Source organism: Chinchilla lanigera, unplaced genomic scaffold (genome assembly GCF_000276665.1).
Source record: "Chinchilla lanigera isolate Chin_1 unplaced genomic scaffold, ChiLan1.0 scaffold00011, whole genome shotgun sequence".
In the NCBI taxonomy this organism is placed as follows: Eukaryota; Metazoa; Chordata; class Mammalia; order Rodentia; family Chinchillidae; genus Chinchilla; species Chinchilla lanigera.
In genome coordinates, this window is record NW_004955412.1 from 7,316,061 (window position 1) to 7,335,659 (window position 19,599).

Below are 19,599 nucleotides of genomic sequence, written 5' to 3' on the forward strand. Positions count from 1 at the left end.
GCCAAAGTAGCCTCCTTACACGTGATGGAGTCAAAGCACTCTCTGTGTACAAATATTTTTGAAAGACTGTAGTGTCCTAATCCTGAAATTTTTTATCGGATAGGAAACTGTGGTGATCCTTAAACTTGAGTTTACCAAGATCAGGGAAGGTAGAGCATGCAAAGATAGGGAGAACTGTTAGGGGATAGGTCTTCAGGGTCTGGGGAACTCTTCTGTCTTTTCTATCAAACAGGAGTGACTCCATCTTGGACTCTAGCCCTTTCCACATAGCCCTTCCTGAATACACTAAGTTACAGAAAATGCCCACTCAGTTGCAATCCTTGGAACACAGGTACAAACCAAAGATGGGTTATCACAGGCCAATGGTTTTCTGTTCCTCATGTCTCCCTCCTCTCTGCTCTCACTTCCTCTCAGCAACCCTTCAGATTCCCCTTGTGCCACCTGAGTTTGCCAGTCAGGATAGATTGTGGACCCCCAAACCTGCCAAAGGGAAAGAGGTCAGCTGCTCTTTCTGCTTTAGCGTCTTCCTGCTTTAGGGTTAAAAGGGGAAACCTTCCTTTGTCCTGTGTGCCTGCTACCTCATTCCTGGGGTGGGGTTGTGCCTTTTTGCAAGAGTAAAAGCCTTGTCAAGATTCCTTGATGTCTACACATGTGAGACTGATTTATTTCACTTATGAGTATGGTCTCAAGTTGCATCCATTTTCCTATAAATGTCTCAAGTTTATCCTTCTTTATAGCTGAGTAGTAGTTCATTGTATAACAATATCACATCTTTTTTTAATCCATTCCTCAGTGTAAACATCATACTGCCTCCCTAGTGTGAGAAGCTGAAAGAGTAAATAGGCCCAAAATGTACAATAGATATTGTCAAACGGAAAGAAACTGCTCAGAAGGAAAGAGAAACTGGAATGGAGAAAGGAAAAATGAAGGAAGAGAAAAGGAAAAAATTATATCTATACACACAGTACAGTTCAGATAGTTATACCACTAATTGTTATTAGTTCATTGAAAAGAAAGATTTATGCCTACATTGTTTGATCAGTTTTTCATGGCTATATCTTGTAATCTGAGCAACTACTTTAAAGATAACAGTACACAATGAACCATTGCTACTCTCTTACAATCTTGTTTTCAAGTTTTATACCATTGTTTTTATTGTTTCTTTTCTTTTCTTTAAAATAAAAAAAAAAGATTTCTTGATGTCGGAAAGCCCTCAACAAATTGAACATGTGCTCATTTCTAACAAGGGCAATGAAAATCCCACTCTCTGAATGAACATTTAAATGACTACCCTGGTAAGGATGTACTGGATGGAGAAGAAGGAAAGCAAGATTCCAGAAAAAAATTACCTGATGGTAGGTTTAAAACAAAATTGTGCAGTGCTAATGGGGACATGGAACTGAGTAGGACTCAGGTAATATAAACAGTATGTAGAGAAAGAGACCAGAAGGGACATACCTGGGGACATAACTCAGAAGAGACTTAACTCAGTGCATGTTAGAGACAGTGGAACCTGAGCACGACCTATTTCCATTGCTGGGTTTGAAAGAACAGAGGGAGGTAATTTGTCTTTCCTGATCCCTGGGTTTCTCAAAGGAATAATGAAAGCTTGAGTCTGATTCAGATCCTTATTATAAGAAAAACTTCCACCAAGAGAATACTTAAGATATTATATGCAACTTATTGGAGAAAACACTTTGACAACATCTTTTATGTTAAATGTGCAAAGAGGTACATCTTTTGAACTTGATTACCAAGTATATGTTGGAAACTGGGGGCGTGCCTCACTCATGTGACCTTGTTTGTACTGCACAAGTTCAGACTCCATCTTCACTTGCTTAGATCCATAATTAATACCATTTCTGTGGACTATGTCCCTTTTGAATTCATGACGTGAATTATCTTCCTATTTTTGGAAATTGAATTTTATATTATTGTTAAAATATTTTGGTAACTGCAGAGTGATTTTTCACGTTCTTAAAAATTTTTTACTCATTATAATGTATTGAGTAAATACTGTTGCATTACCACCATCCTACCACTTCCCTACCTTCTAGGAATATTTATTTCTTTGTAAGTTGTTCCCTTATTACAACTTGGTAAAATATGAGATGATTACTGATAGTTTTTATTTGTATAACTCTTACAAATTCTCTCTGTATCTAGAATCCAGGAAAATAAGCATAGTGCTGAAGAAAAGGGTTTTTTGTGGTTCCTGAAGACCTTTTTTTTTTTTTTGGTTTTTCTCTGGTACCGGGAACCGAACTCTTGACCCTGAGCTTGCCAGGCAGGCGCTTTTGCCGCTGAGCTAAATCCCCAGCTCCCTGAACACCTTTTTAAAAAGCTTTTTCTTCTCAATGGGAAGTACCGAGGCCCAGATTGTTAATTGAGCTCTCATGGACTGTGCAGTTAGTCAGCAGTTAAGGCAGACATGACAGCAGGAGTCTGTCTCCAAGTTCTATAACCAAAGAGATATAACCAGGGTCCCTTTATAGGTGTCCTGTATATTTGAAGTATGTGTGAAAACATTGTTATTTGCTAAATGAAAGAGCCCTTACAGCTCTAAAAATCACTTGTAGAAAATACATCATTCCCAAGATCAGAATGATAAAAAATAAAATACAATGAAAAGCTACAATTTTTCTTAGTTACCTGAACAACCAATGTGCACAATTGGAGAAGAGTTGATCTCTAGTGCTAAAACCTAGACTTTACAACATTCATAGCTTTAATGTGCTTCAGTCACCTTTAAATGTAGATAGATAGGTAATTTATTCATTTTTTTAAGGTCTTTAGGAGATTGTTGAGATGAAATTATATTAGGAAAGACATTGATACTTTTGAAAATAGATTCAAAATCATTAGAAAATGTTTTTTGTCATTCATTTACTTGTGAGGAAAGAACTAGAGAACATAATACTCAAGTAATCATACATTGAGCTGCATGGAGTGAAAATTATCCAATGTACTTAGGATCGGTAGCCTTTTGGATGTTGGATTTTTTTTTATTGTTGTATATATGTAACGAGAATGTACGTCCTGAAGATGTGTTATGGCTTGTACCTGAATGTAGTCTACAACCATACCACCTTGAATGTTCTCGATCTCATCTGCATGTGCCCCAAAAGCCTTATGTACTCATAGATGGGGGGCTTTTGAAGGTGGCAGTATCTAGGATGTGGGAGTATAAATGAAGGGTGTGTGATAACTAAATTAGTCCACTAATTGGTTTTTCAGAGTTCTGTGTATAGATAACGGGAAGACTCACCTTGGGTTTGAGTGGCACCAACATTAGACTTGTAGCCTCAGTGGAATAAAGGAAAAGAGACGTTCTGTGCTGCTGCTTGCTGCTTGCTGCTTGCTGCTTGCTGCTTGCTGCTTGCTGCTTGCTGTTTGCTGCTTGCTGCCTCCTACCTGCTACACCATGGACTGTTTCTCTTCTGTCACACCCCTCTACCATGCTGCCCTGCCTTGGAGCCAGCTAACTATGGACTCAAACTTCTACATACTGTGAGCTCAAATAAATCATTCCTTCCTTAACTTGAGAGTGTCAGGTATTTTGTCCCCAAAATGAGAAAGGAACCAAGACAAGTTGACACCCATGTCTAAACACAAAATTTATTTTATATATATATATCATATATATGATATATATATGAATATTTGTTATATACAAAATTTGTTATATATAATATATATATAATTTATAAGATTAGTAGCCTTTTAGATACTTTGATGTAGTATATAGGTAGATCTTATATATAGATATTAGATCAGTCAATAGAATTTTCTATCTATCATCTATCATCTGTCTATCTATCTATCTATAATGCATTTAGCCTGAAGGCAATTTCATACATATTTACATTGCAATTGTGTTTTGACTGTGACATGTCATAGAGGGCAGTGTGGAATTTTTACATTCACAGTACCATGTAGGAGTTTAAAAATTTCAGATTTTTGAATATATTAAATTTTTGATTTTTAAAGTAGGAATGCTTGCCAGATGTGATGGCTTACTTCTGTAACCTCAGCACTTGGGAGGTTGAGACAGGAGGATTGTCATGTGTTCGAGGCCAACCTAGGCTACATATTGAGTTCAAGGCCAGTCTGATCTGCATAACAAGACTTGTCTCAAGCAAAAAGCATTAGGAATGCTCAAAGTATAGTAAGAAAATAATTACTGGTTGCTAAATTGTTTTAATTTTAATTTATATATGATTATCACCCAAAAAGTAACCTATATTATTATATTTATTTTAACCTATGTTCTCAAATACCTTTAGAATAGTTCATGTATCTTATTTCATACCTTCACCCAATGAAAATGCTAGTGTGGATTTGGTTCTCGTGTTCCAGCTGCACAAATGTTATGTCTACAAGCTTCATACATAATCACAATACTGCACTGTACATACAATTAATAGAAAACAGATTTTATATATCTCTTGGTAGGGAACAACATAACTTATCTTTATTGTTTTCAGACTTCTGCCTTTGGTTAGGAAATAATGTGTGATAAGAATGACAGTCAACTGGAGAAAATGCCCTTTGCTGTTCAGTGAAGGTAGAATTAGTTTTGGACATCTGCTCTGTTTAATAAAATCTCCCAGGAGTAGCTACAGTGCTCAGTGCCTTCTGTCCTCCACTCCCCTAGTGATTCTCTGAATATTCACACTTGCTGCCTTATTTGTACTCACTCCTCCGACTAGATTAGGGTTACTGTACTTGGGAGAATTTTTAAAGGAGTATTTTCCATCCAGCTTTCTTAACTAAAATGTCACTTCTTCATCATGCATTACTTTTTAAAATTTTGCATATTAAACAATGGTAAAAATAAATTATGCAGAAATCAGCATTGCCCCATGGTGCTTATTTTTTCTAAGTAATTTAGTACTATAATGCCTCAGATTGTCATAGAAATCATTATATTACATACTACTTGTCCTAGGGAAACACACTTTTTATTCTTCGTGGTTAGGAACAACATCCAAGTCCTTGTGCATTTTATGCAAGTGTTCTGCCACTAAAGAATATCCACAGTCTCTAAAGGACACTTTAAATATTCAGTTTGACCTTGTCAACCATGACTATTTCCACTGTTCGGTACCTCCTAGTGTGGCTGCCTCTTTTGTATCTGAAATAATGTCTTATTGTTTCTGTTGATTGTTTTTCTAAGGAACTCCCAAACCAAAATAAGATTTGTGATTTCCACAGGAATGGAAAAATGCTAATATTTATAGGAATGTGAAAGAAGAAATGAAGTCTGTGGTATTCATACTAAAATCAGTTATAAAAAACAATAAATGTGATAGCAGGTTTTACCAGATTATTTTGAAGTCTTTAATAATTGAAGTACTATCACGTATCTCCCTGGATCTATCAGCATGTCCATGGTTCACAGATTTTACCACCTTTTCCTGCTGTTTACTGAGATAACTGTATATTTCACATTGTACTATCATCTATCAGTTGGTTTGAATTTTCGAAAAAAACGTGAGAGTAATGAAAGTAGTAGGGGCATTACAATCTAATTTTTCTTCTTTAAGAGAGTGGGAATTGTCTATAGAAAATTATGGCAGTCCTACTTGGGTTAAAAAAATTGGGGGATGTAGAAAAGTTGATTTACTATAGCTCCCACCTAAATTAATGATCTTGCTACTATAATTTTGGTACCCTCTGCTTCATGCTGAGATATCAGGCCTGCCCACCCCAGAAAGTTACTTGAGTTACCTCCTCAGGTGCTAAGCAAAGGAATTGCCAACATTTCACTGCCAGTAGGTGTGATGGTTAATGACATACCAGCGTAGCAAGAATCATAATATATATAGTATGCATTATAATTAGTACTTATGTAGTTTTGAAATTATCACAAAAAATTCTATGAGGATTGAATAATATTCATCTCTAAGGAGAAAACAAGTTCACAAAAGTGTAGCAGCTGATCCAAGAATACACCCAGTGAGCTCCAAATCTTGCATTTGAGTTCAAGACTGTTATTTTCTGAAGGCCACAAAGCCGATAGGCTGTGTTTCCCATTTACATCATTAAAGTTTTTCGTCCTTGTCAACACACTTTCGCTCTGAAAGTTCTCATTGATAGTACATCATAAATTAATTGCATTAAGTACTTTGCTGGATCCAAAGAAGAGTTCTCCATCTTCTCTGCTCTATTTCTGCCCAGCCTTGTTTTACCCCTTCTGCTCTCTGTCTGAAGTAGTTGGTGGGCCTTCTTTGATGAGTTGTGTTATTACCCCGGCATGGCCAGTGTGTGCATTTCTTCTTGCGATGCTCAGGTGATGGCCAACACTTAGGCTCCCTGACCCGTCCATTCACCCAGAAACTTGGGAAGTGCAAGGATATTTGTGGTCCTTACAATAAAGTAGGATGAATTCTTCCTTCATTTGCATCCCCAGAAAAGGTCATTTCCTCAGGGTACAAAATATTCTTTTTTTTTTTCCAGTACCGGGAATCGAACTCACGACCTTGCACTTGCCAGGCAGGTGCTGTACCACTGAGCTAAATCCCCAGTCCCAGGATACAAAATAGACTCAGCTTCTCGAGTTCAAATGAGAGGCTAGCCCTAGCAAAGCAGAGGTACTCTGGAGTCACTGAAGATGAGAGGAGTGCATTATAGTGGGAGAAAAAAGGATGGCAACTTTACATTTTGACTGTTAGTCAATGTTATTTTCTGTGAAGAGGATATACATAAAATATCAATCTTTTGGAATTAATAATGATATTAACAATTAAAACAAAAGTATAGTTACCTCTTATTGAGTCTAGTTATCAGCAATACGTTAGCTTCTTCAAAAGGAATAGCTCAATCCATATTTACTATGTGAAGCAGTATTCTTGTCCCCAATCTACAAAGAAGGAAATGTATGAGACTTGTGATTTGAACATGTGCCAGTCTGACTCTGAGGCTCACATTCCTAATAGAAACTATAGATGCTGTTTCCTCTGTAGGGCAAAAATTTCAAACTCATAACTTTGGTAATGTATGCTATAATTTAATGGATTCTGCTAGTTACCATTTTGGGAAATAGATTGTTAAATGACCTCTTATTGATGTCTCATTGTGACTTTCGAGACATTTTCCAAAGAACAACTCTGAAGGAACAAAATTTTAAATGACTCAGAAAAATACACTATTAAAGTAGTTCTTGAAGAACTCAATGCACTGACAAAACAGAAATAAAAAAGGAAAATAGAAACTTTGATTGTGAAATCATGAAGAAATTGAAGTCAGCTTCAAAGGGCTGTTGCACAGGACTTTAAGAGTACCACCAATATTTTATTAGACCACAATGATCTGCCTTGAAAGTTTTGAAGTTAAATTCCCCTATGAGACTTGAAAGCATGCAGCTTAGAATCTAAAATAAAACTGCTTGGGGCTTCTAATCATCTGCTTATACAGATGTTTGAATTACACGAGAAAATCATATTTGGGCCTGGCACGTGCACAACTCTCAGTATAAACCACAGAGAGTTGCAAAATTGCTGAAACTTTAATTTGGTCTCTCCATAAACAAGGTGGTTCTGATAAGATAAAAATATTTCTGTCTCCTTAAAAAATGGGGAACATGTGTAGGGAACTCAGGGATTTAAACCTTTAGACTGCCACTTATTGGCCGTGGGCAAATTAGTTAATCTCTTAGAGTCTACAAATTCATATTTGAAACCAGGTTACCAATCCCTGTCTTTCAGTATGGATAATGACAGTGTGATATTAATAATGCCCAGTGTTGGTATAGTGATAAGCACACAGTAGGTCTTCACTGTGTCTTGACTATTATAGAGTATAATTTTTCAGGTTCAAAAATTCAGTTATGAAATTTCCTCAGAATTCAAAGGAAACTCACACATAATATTTTTCTGATTTAGTTTCAGAGTTCTTCTTTACTTAATAAATATTTTCGTCTTAATATAATGCATCAGAGAAAGGCATTTTCCTAGTTCCTTTATTATTTCCTTTATTAAATTATCTCATATATATGTATATATATAATATGAATTGTATTGTGTATTATGAGTTCTTGCATTGAAAGTTTGAAAACTTTGAAAAATACAAGCATGCACCAGGTTGTAAATGGATGCAACTAGAGTCCATACTCATGAGTGAAATAAATCAGACCCATATATGTACATACCATATGGTCTCACTAGTGTAAGAACCTGAAAGAGTAAATAAAATCTGAAAGATATAATAGATATTATGAAAGGGAAAGAAACTGCTGAAAAGGAAAGAACAACTTGGATGAAAGAAAAGAGAAAAAGAAGGGAAAAATATATATACACACACAGGATAGCTAAGAGAATTGTACTACTGATTTCTATTGCTTTATTGAAAGTAACAGTTAATGTTTAATTGTTTGACCAATCTTACATGCCTATATTTGTTTAACTAAGTAATCAATTTGAAGATAGCAACATGTAATACAACTACCATTGTTAATTTCCCAGCACCTTGTCTGAAATTCTGTATTGCTTCTATTGTTTGGGTGTTGTTTTGTTTATGTCTGTTTGTTTGTTAAAGTGTTTTCATTCTTCTATCTTTAAAATAAAAAAGAAAAATACAAAGAAGTCCAAAAAATCCTATGCCATACCCTAAAAATCAATTTAAAAACTTTTTTTGTACTTTTCCCTTAGTTTTCTTTGTATATTTGCACAAGGTTGATTGAATGAATGTTTGATTAAATAGCAATATAAATTAAGCTAGGTCAAATCATTCAAATTTATTTATGACCTATTTTTACAGTATAATTCAAAGTTTACCTTTTAACTGATGTAATTACTGATAATGTAGAAACATGAATATATCATATTTTTTGCAAATTCAAAAAGTTCTTTGGTTTTTCTGTGTCCTCTCTCCAAAGGATATTTACTTACTTTGGCCTTTTTAAAAAATTTCACATAAACTCTTATTTTAGTGGTGATTTTCTCCTGTTCTAGATTTCTATCTACCTGGGAACTCCTGGATGTATCTCTTTCATCTAGCTAGTTTAGCTTTCCTGCTAATCAGCTCAGGTACTAGCAAAAACCATGCAATTGTTTAGGTAAGCCCTAATTAAATCTCCTTAAAATTATTGCAAAATTGTAAAATTTCTGAAATCCTTGACTAGTTTTGGAAACTTTAAACTTGCTTCTTTCCTGTTTCTTCTACAGTATACTCACTGTTTACTTTCTTTTATTATGGTATGTACAAATGGAGTTCAGTACATTTATCTGATAACTTGATTTTTACCCAAAAAGATTTTTACCTAAACCTTGAGCTATGGCATAAGGAAGCTGTTATTTTAATTAAGCTGATAATTCCTGTCTGCAGCCAAATATAATATTCCTTCTGGAAATACATTATAGACCTGTATCCTCCTGGTAGCAAAATCAAGGCACTTTAGAGGAAATGAAAAAGAGCAGCTGTGAGAATATAAATGCCAAGTTTAACTAAAGAACTTTTCATTTTGTGATATTCCACATACATAATTGTGGATGCTTTACCAATTGAGAGGTTTCCTGATTACTTTGCTCAGTAATGTCGGGGTAGGCTCAGTTTCCATCTGGAAATGCAGGCACCAACCCACATTGCTATTGTTCTGCCTGTGAAGGTTACTAATCTATTAAATGATAGTTCAACAAGATAAACGTTTTTATTCACAAATCTGATTTTCATATAGAGTTTGGAGATGCAGACTGGTTTGCTGAAAACAATGCATTGGGGAAAACATCACCACATCACTTGGTTATAATTTGATAAGGAGTGCTGAATCATACAAGCTCCAAGTACTTAAGATCAGGAAACGTCAGTATTGGATGGTAACATAGTGAACATCTATACCCCTAGAATTAATTGCACTGGGAAAATTAACACATTCATAGTATAGATTTAGTGAACATCAGATCCCCCAATAAGATTAAATACTGCATCTAGTTTCTATATTTCCATTTTGTTTATAGGCCTTTAGCATAAAGATTCTGACAGTTATGGTTGTTCATGTATTACAGATTTCTTGAGGCAAGTAGACCAGGAAAGTAATATCCAACTACATTTAACATAAAAATTTTCTGTAAAACTAGGAAGTAGATTTTGGAGACCGAGATGAGGATCAGAAGGAAGTGGGAGGAAAGGAGAGGAAATATTGACATAGAAAATGATCCATGTGAGTTAAATGGTTGAACCAACTTCTCCAAAGTAACTTCACCATTCTGTATTACTAACACGAACCACTAAGAAAAAAAATAGAGATTGTGAGAGACCATAAGGGGAAATCAAAGTCCAAGGCATTGCTTCAGATGAAAAGAGATGAATGAAACATTATAACTCAATGCAATCTTTGACCCTGAATTGGATCCTGACCCCCCCAGAAATAATTTTATCTTTTGATATGAAACAAAAACATGGCCTAGGAGTGTAATGCAGTGGTAGAGCACTTGCCTAAAGTGAGGTCTTTGGTGCAATCCTCAGCATCACAAAATTTAAAAAAAAAATTATTGCTAGAGAACTAAGTAATGTTTTATATGTGTGATTTATATTAATGAGAAACCATGATGTAGAAAATGTATACACTGATAGCTCAAAAAATGTCCTGCTTTTAGAGTCAGTAATTCAAATTTATTTAAAAATATTGTGTTGGTTTGGGATATATTTTTGCAAGGGGAAACAATATAATAGAGGACACATATCTTATATGACTATTTATAATAGTCACCCAAAGAATGATATACAAAAGAGTGCAGGAAATCTGTCCATACACTAAGACCAAGGAATCCAGCTGAGGGCCTGGATCCCACGGAAATGTCCTGCATGAGTCCAGCTTAAGACCTAGAACTCATAACTATGCCTCCTAGAAGTCCAACTGAAGACCCAGAGCCCATAACAATATCTCATGCAGGCTTGTTTCACAGATCTGCCCTAGGAAGGCCCAAAGGTCAGTGGTGGAATCTAGGAAGTCTGTGACAGTGGGATGAAAGATCTGTGCTAGCAGGCTGAGGGATCTGCACTGGAGCCAGGAAGTGATGCTCAGAATAATCAGAGCTCCTCTGAAAGGTACTACAGCCATCTTCAGCAACAGTGAGCTCTCAAGCTCCTCCGATGATCAAGATGGCTGAGTTCCCATCAGGGAAGCCAACACAGCAAGCTTCTCCAGGAAACTGGCAGTGCACCACCTTCCCCTCCAGAGCCGGGAAGTGATGGACAAAGTGAGGACAATAGCTATCCTAAAGTGAACCTAAGCCATTCTCAGTGCCAACAATGTTCCGAGCTCCTCAGAGGATGAAAACAACTAAGTTCATCAGGAAAGCCAGCATGACAAGCACCTCCAACAGAACCAACAGCTCCTTACAGCTTCTACCAGCTCCAACAGCCCTTCTCAGCTCCCAGTAGCCTCTCCTTCTCCAGTTTTACCTTTTATGCTGCTGGCAACAGTCCCCAGGTGGGCCTCCCACACCCAGCACCACACTTACTCAGTTCAACTAGGGGTTATAAGTTGACCACCAGATGTCAATCCACTGCAAATAGCCAGTTTGGACCCTTTGGCATTAGTTTGTGGTAAAATTTTTAAATAATCTTTGAGAGAACTTTGTAAGTGAGATGACTGAAAGTGTCACTGCTTTGATAGTTCAGCCACTCAGTACCACCAACATTAGTATAAATTCCACTTTTTCAGTGATCAGCACTTATAGACGTTTTGTTTTATCTGGCAGTAACACAGGTAAGGTATAACTGCTTTTCTTAACGAGAATTATGCTTTTATTTGTAAAGTAAAAGACACAAGCATACGTTTTCTGTTTTCTTTAAAGTTGTATCTTCACAAACTAATAGGAAATTTGTACATAGGTTTTTTTTTTTTTTTTTTGGTTGAAATCTATAACTAATTGAATGTGTCACAAGCCCAGATCTATATTACTTTCTTAGTGGTCTTGATAGGTGCTTTTGTCAGATTTATCATCTAGACCAATTTCTGTTGATTTTCCTCTTTTTGTCATCACACTGTGTATCAATTCAAACCCCTAATGAAAGACTTAAGGAGTTTAACACATTGAAGAACTTGGGTAAATAAGAAGGGAAGGTATCGAAAGACATTGCCCATTTAGGGCTTGTCGCCTTCTTGTGACCATCACTCTGCCTTAGACTCTTGAGAGATATTGCACATGAAATAGGTAGTCAGATACCCTACCACTGTTCTAAAACAAAATATACTTCATTAAAACTGTTCCTAACTTAACGCATGACTCACACTCTATCATCTAGAATGTATCAAGTGTAGAGTTCAGATTAAGAGTTTAACAGTGAAGGCAAGATGAAGCTAAATGCCAATTCCTTTTTGTATTTACTACTTGACTTGTACACAGTATTTATCTCTTTGAACCTACAATAATAATTATACCAACATCATAGGTTTTTAAATAAGAAATATAGTAGTCCATGCGAAGTACTTAGCCCCTGTGTGGAACATAGCAAGTGAACAATAAATAGTACCCAGGGATAATGAGGACGGTTGTGATGCCTCCTTCTGTCTTTAGCCCCTGATTCCCAGAGAACTTAGTGGTTAAAACCACCCTCTGCGCTTGGATTCTGGTGGATCTGCTACACTGAGTAACAAGATGAAGCACAAATGGAGGAGGAAAGAGAGGACCTAGGTGAGTGAGGAGGGGAGGAGGAGGTGAGACTGATTTACTAAGATCTTTTTATAGCAAGACTGCCTGTTAGACTCTCAGTATTTATAAATAGTGCTTCATCCTAACTGTGCAATTTATATTCCTGTAGAGAATACTGCTGTCGGTGAAGACTCAAAAAAATACATTAGAGTGAACTTTCTACTTCTAAAGAAAACTAGAAAAAGAAAAAAATTCCATCTGTCATAAGCCCACAAATCAACAAATTCATGGTATTGCTGCATAAAAATGAAAACAAAAGTTTGTAAATCTTTGAAGGGCTTTCAAAGCATACTAAAAGTTTTATAATAAGAGGTATAACAGACTAGGATGCAAAATAGTTTGTTACAAAACACTCTTCTTGCTCATAAGCTCAACAAGCACCTGGAGTTACTTTACAAAGTTGGTTTATGTAGACACTTAAACTGGATTTGGCCCACCCAAGATTTTGTTTTATATTATTTGTTGCATCTTAAGGGTTATCAGGAGGGAAACGTCCAGATTGTTAAATGCTCAATCATTTACTGAATTTAAGACAGGCAGTGGTAGACGCTTGAATGAAGTATGTGAGTCCTCAACCAGTTGGCCTTCCAGTGGGAACAGTACATACAAGTGTCCATAGCACTTTGCATTCAGCTTATTTTAGAGCACTTCTGTAATTGTGTCAGGAGTTATTTGTGTGTTTGCAGGACACTGAACACTGAGTTTCTTAATAGTACTAACCTTTCACACAGGCTCTGGAACAGCACTTATTTTCTCCATTCAGAATGTAAAACCTCACAGTTCATGAAATAGCAGATAGAATACACAAAAAGGTTTTGCCTCAGTGGTCGGTTAAATTAGCCCCAGACTAAGTGATGAAGTGACTTCTCACAAGCTTAAAAGAAACAGCCAAACTGCCTTCAAGCAACTGATCCTTATCTTATTTAAAGCTCAAGGTGAAATTCACAATGGCCAGTGCTGTGGACAGATTCTGTTGCGGCCTCTATGATCCCCCCCTTTTAGCTTTTACACTTGTGTGACATTTCCTCTCTTGAATGCAAAAACCCAGGGCAAACCATTCTACAGTATAAGGAAGTGAATTCTGTCAGGGAATTCAATCTCCTGTGAGAAAGTTCTTCCCTAGCCAATTTTATATGAGGCTGCAGCTCAAGCAGCACCTTGAGGCCCCCTTGTGAACCCCTACAGGGGACTAAGCCTTGCCTGGATTCCTAATACACAGACATCAAGCAAAGAAAAACGTACCATTTTAAGCTGCCAACTTTTAGCAATTTGTTACAAAGGATAGAAAATTAACACATTTAACTTTCAACATTCACAACCAGCTTCAAAGAAGCAATAAAATAATCCCTCTGATGAGGATAAAAATCAAAATTGGCTGAGGGATGACAGAGATGATATAATTAATGCAAAAGATTAAACAGTACTATGAATACATTTTGTACATTTTCAAGAAGGCATAGACGAAATTAAATATGCTGTACATGAAAGTTATAAAAATGACCCCAAATGAATTTGTAGAGATGAAAACTGTAATGTGTTTATTTGAAATAGATGGAATCAATGGATTAGACATGAAAGAAGAAAAATTTAGAGAACTTGAAGACATGATGATGGAAACCATTCACAATCAACATACAGAGGAAAAAAGGCTGAAAATAAATAAACAGAACATTGATGATCTATAGGAAGGTTTCAGCCACTGTATCCTAAAGTGCATGTTATTGAGTCCTTGGAGGAAATTTATTTTCATCAGTGGTGGCAAGATTAGCTAATGTGTAGGCTGCTGTCTGCAGGTAAGATGTCTGCATTTTTCTAAATATTGATGTGTGTAGGTCACTACCTTTGCATTCGCATCTCTGTCAGTTGTCTGTGTTGAAAATAACACTGTAGCAGTCCTGACAGAGGTCCCACATTATATGGATAGGCATTACCTGTGAAATTATGTCTCAGCATACTATGACACAGATTTGTTCATGCTCAAAATTGTTCTTTGGGCACCTCAATTCATTTTAAAAAATCTGTCACCTGTTTCTACTTTCTGAAATTCCTGATGGAAATAAAACCTCTACCACATTCAGCCTATGTGAGTCAGGTGGATTGAATCTCACCCTAATCTCACCCTTAGCTTCCCTGGAAGTGTATGCTACTCCTGGTGTAGTGATTACTTTAGAATTGGATACGTTTCACGTTTGGATTCATTAAGAGCTTTGAGGTGAATCATGGTCACAGCTGGCTTGTGAACAGAAGTTGAGCTGGGGAAGGGAAAGGAGGGGGGCAGGAGTAGTTGTGTACTGGTATCATTTTGACAGTCCTTACATCAGGCTCTGCATAAAGCCAGGTCTATGCCTACTCTTTGCAAGCACAAGAACCAGTAACATTCTATCCATTTATGTAATGTGTTTTTCCCTTGTAAGTGAAGTAATCGTCTCCCTTAGTCCACGCAGGCTGCTATAAAAATATCATAATCTAGTTGTTCAGAAATTTGTTTGTTAGAATTCTGAAAGCTATGAAGTCCGAGGTCATGATGTCAGCAGGTTTGGTGTCTGGGGGAAGCCTATTGTCTTACAGACTGTGTCTTATCCGTGTGTCCTCTAGTGGGAGACGAGGCGAGGCAGCCGTCTGCCCTGTTTCTGAAGGGCATAATTACATTCGCCAGGGCGCTGCTCTCATAACCTGATTCCTTTTGAAGGCTCCATATTTGAACACTGTCACATTGTTGATTTGGTTTGCATATGAGTTTTGGGAAGACCACAATTCCGGAAAAGGCACCAGAACTTTCAGAAGTACCACTTCATTGATGTCTGTCTCAGTTTTGTACTGTACTAATTGTTTGTAGAGGGAGTAAGGAATGTGGGATCTATAATCTAGGGAAGCCAGCACTCACTGACTTCTGGATACCTCTGCCACCTTCCTCCATGACGTGTGTATGCAGACAGCACCCTTAGTTATAACTACTATAACTGTGTATAACCTGGTATACTGTCTTTTGCTTCTGTATGAATCACAGATATTTTCTACCCAGCTACTGAAAAATGCAGTGAAACAACAGGAAGCAAAAGAAATAATGGTTATCCTATCACTCTAAACATTTTCATAACATGAGAAGCCCTGGAAAATGTAGAAGGTATTGCATAACTCCAGGTGAAGAGTTCTTGTTTTCTTTGTGAATGAACATAAGAACTGCCCGGAGTACTCAAGTTATTTCGCACAGTGGCTTGAATACAATCACTATAGCTCTTACTGATTTGCTCTAGAAGGAAAATCAATAGTCATCATTACTTGTCACTGTTTTCCAGACAAGCAAACTTTAAATTAGGAATTAAATTTGATTTCTCAAATAAAGAGGTTTTATAATAATTTTTATTTTCTATTGGAATAGGATATAGTCATCAATGAACAAGCAAAAAGTAAGACAAGTAAATGAAATGAGATGCCTGCTTATAAGTGAAAAATAGGCAAGTCTAAAAAACTTAAATGTCATCTAATGCTTCTAGTATCTAGCTAACATTGAATTTAGAGTATTTAAAAACTATGATTCTCTTCTTGGTGTAACTAGTTGACAGTGTGGAATTTAAACATTTCTCATTCAGCAAACAAGCCAATATCAACATCAGTTGTAAAGAGGTATGAGCCATAAGCATATTCAAAGCTGAGCTCAATACTGTTAAAGCTTCTGACAGAGGAAAAATTCAATTATTTCATTACCTACCCTAGCTGCACTCTCGTAATGTTTGCGCTGCTCCCATGGCAATTAATAAGCTGGTAAAGATTTGCCTTCATGGAACCAACAACCCGAAGGAGTAAATGGAAGAGCAAACTTTGGATCAAACTGTTGTTAATCCTGGTCAAATACAACACTGGCAGCAAAAATCTATAATGAGAACCAAAAATTGATGCAGCTCTACATATTCACTATGAGAAAATACTAAAAACTTCGGGTCCCTGAGCCAAGAAAACTCAGTGCCCTGTAAAATGTATAGATGAGATACAGTGAAAATGAATACATTTTGTTTTTAGTTTTGTTTATAATGTGCTGGTGTTTTATTGCTGAAGACTGAATAACTGATATTAAGTTTGAGTTGCTAGTCATTTCTAAAATTTTATGCTCATGAACGCAGTGCATCTTTATAAGAATCTGTACAGTGCTCTCTTCAGTAAGCTTTACTTAGGGTAAAGGATGAATCCAGTCAATTTAAAATGTAGCTGATAAACGATACTTTCACAGCATCTAAAATATAGCTTAAGGAAGATGCTCTCATAGCATTTAAATTTTACATTCAGGTTATGAGTCTATAGTTTTATGCCTGGGAAATGCCAATTCTGTCAAAACAAGACTCTAACTGCACAGTAACACTGCTTTGCATTTAGATCTTCCAGTCAATAATTTCTTCTCTATGAATGCACAATCGAATTCTGGCTATTAATGACAGAAACTGGTTTCAAACTTTTGTAGATAAACCTTATAATAACACTAATATCATGGGTTCTTTCAGGAGTTAAGGATCTAGGGCCAGGGATATAGCTCAGTGGCACAAATGCCTGCCAGGCAAGTGCAAGGTCCTGAGTTCGATTCCTGATACAAAAGAAAAAAAAAAAAAGAAAAGAATTAAGGATCTAGGACATGCAGACTGCAGAGCATTTGATTAATGTGTGAAATATTTTAGGTGTGAAGCGCAAGTGGACCTGGCAGTGCACTGCATTTATTCTGAACTCTCAGTTTTTTGTCTGTGCAACATGGGCCAAATTACTGAAGTCCTCTGGGCCTTGCTTTCCTAATCTATAAAATATCTGCAGGAATTTACCTCTTGCTCAGAATGAGAAAGTATATGCTAAAGCTCCTGTCATAATGTAATATAGAAAAAAGTGAATAAAGTAAGAAAAGTGAACAATGGAGAGGGGAATCGAGTAGGGACCACAAAATATGGTGGTGCTTGGGAGAAAAATGTTAATAATCAACCTTTTCATCTGGTTTGTGCACTCATCTCTGTGAGTGAGACAGACAACTGCATGACCATGGGAAAAATTCTGTAAGAAAATAGGCTGAAACAGCAACTCAGCATTTCCCACGTTAGATGCAATTAAACATAATCTCTCAAGTAAAAGAAAAATATCTGTTGTAGAAAAAGTCACCACAAAAGGCTTAGAGACACAGTGAAGAGCAGACTTAGATATGATTTTATGAAAGTAAAAATATAATTACTTAATTAAAAATTTGCTGTCTGGGTTACAGTATACGTTCAATCCAAAAGATAGTTTACAAACTGAGAAAAACTGGATAAGATTTTCAAGAAATGGCTTATGGAGACAGAGAGAATCCTGGGAAAAAAGTAAAATGAAAAGCTTGAGACATAAAATATAAAATGAGGAACCCCACTATATATTCAACTGGAGTCCTATAAGAAAAGAGAGTAAAGAAAGAGACAATATCAAAGAGAAAATGGCTAAAGATTTTCAAAATGCATAAATTATATGGATTTGCTGACACTTAAGGAAATATCTATACAAAGCAGAGTATTTTTAAAAGCCCATATTAACACATATGATTTAGAGAAATAACAGTGCATAGGAAAAAAGAGAAATTATTAAGTCATTCAGAGAAAAGGGAGATTATCTCAAAGAAACAATGTTTAGTGTAACAAAAGACTTCAAAAGAGGAATAATAGAGACGAAATGACAGTAGAAAATTATCCTTTGTATCCTGAAGATAGAATCTGAAATCTAGCAGAATTTTCTATGAATAAAGATTAGAGATATTTTCAGATAAGTTAAAATGGAGAGTTAGCCACCGAAGAAATTGACTAGAAGAATTTAATGAATTTTAAGAAAAAAAGAAGAGTATCAGAAGGATGATCACAGATGAAAAAACAAAGCAGCCCGAAAATTTAAAATACAGATGCACATTTGAAAGTAATTTTTAAAAATAAAATAAACAGCAATGTATAATTTGTGACATTAGTGAAATTTAGCTGAAGTATTACAAAAGGCCCACTTATGTCAGGAGATAGGAGACATTGGTAACATTGTTTTGATGTATTGTCTAGGAAAGTTAATGATTTCTAGGGTTATTCAGTATCTTAAATTGTAATTATAACTGAAATGTAATTTAAGATTTACTTGTAAAGAAATAGGAATTCAGTGAACAAATCTAAAGTAGTAGCTAGAAGTATAAAAATAGAAATATAGATTTTGGAAAATGCAATAGAATAGATTTTGAAAAACATGTCTAAATAAACAATGTATATATATGTAACTATATATGATTATATGCACAATGTAACTGACATCCATATATATGTGTAAAACCATATAGAATTCTACATAAAACTGTACATAAACAATACATATGTGTATGTACATACATTTATATATACATATATATTCATGATAAATATAAGTGGGACTGAACTTCCCAGATATAAGAAACTATTAGAATGAGTTTTACAAGCAAATGTATAAACCAGGCATGGTGGCACATGCCTGCAATCCCAGCACTTGGGAGGCTGAGACAGGAGGATCATCATGAGATTCAGGCCAGCCTGGGCTACAAAGTGAGCTCGAGGCCAGCCTGAACTGCATAGCAAGATCTTGGCTCCAAAAGACAAAGACAAAAAGGAAAAAAAACAAGCAAAACTATATTAACTTTATAAGACTAATGTACCACAACATATAAATAGTTGAAAATTAGTAAAAAGAAAAAGAAAATATGATCTGGCAAATATTAAGTGAAAGTAAGTAGCACCTCAATAATAATGTCAAATAAAGTAAACTTTACACAAGAAAAATTATGAGGCATAAATAGGTTTCTACTTAAGGCATAAATGCTTAATTTTTTCAATAAATTGATATTTGCATAATAATCTCAGACATGTAAAAAGAAAAAAATAACAGAATACTAAGGTTTCATCATCATTTTTAAATAATTAACTAAGTTTGTTACTGATGG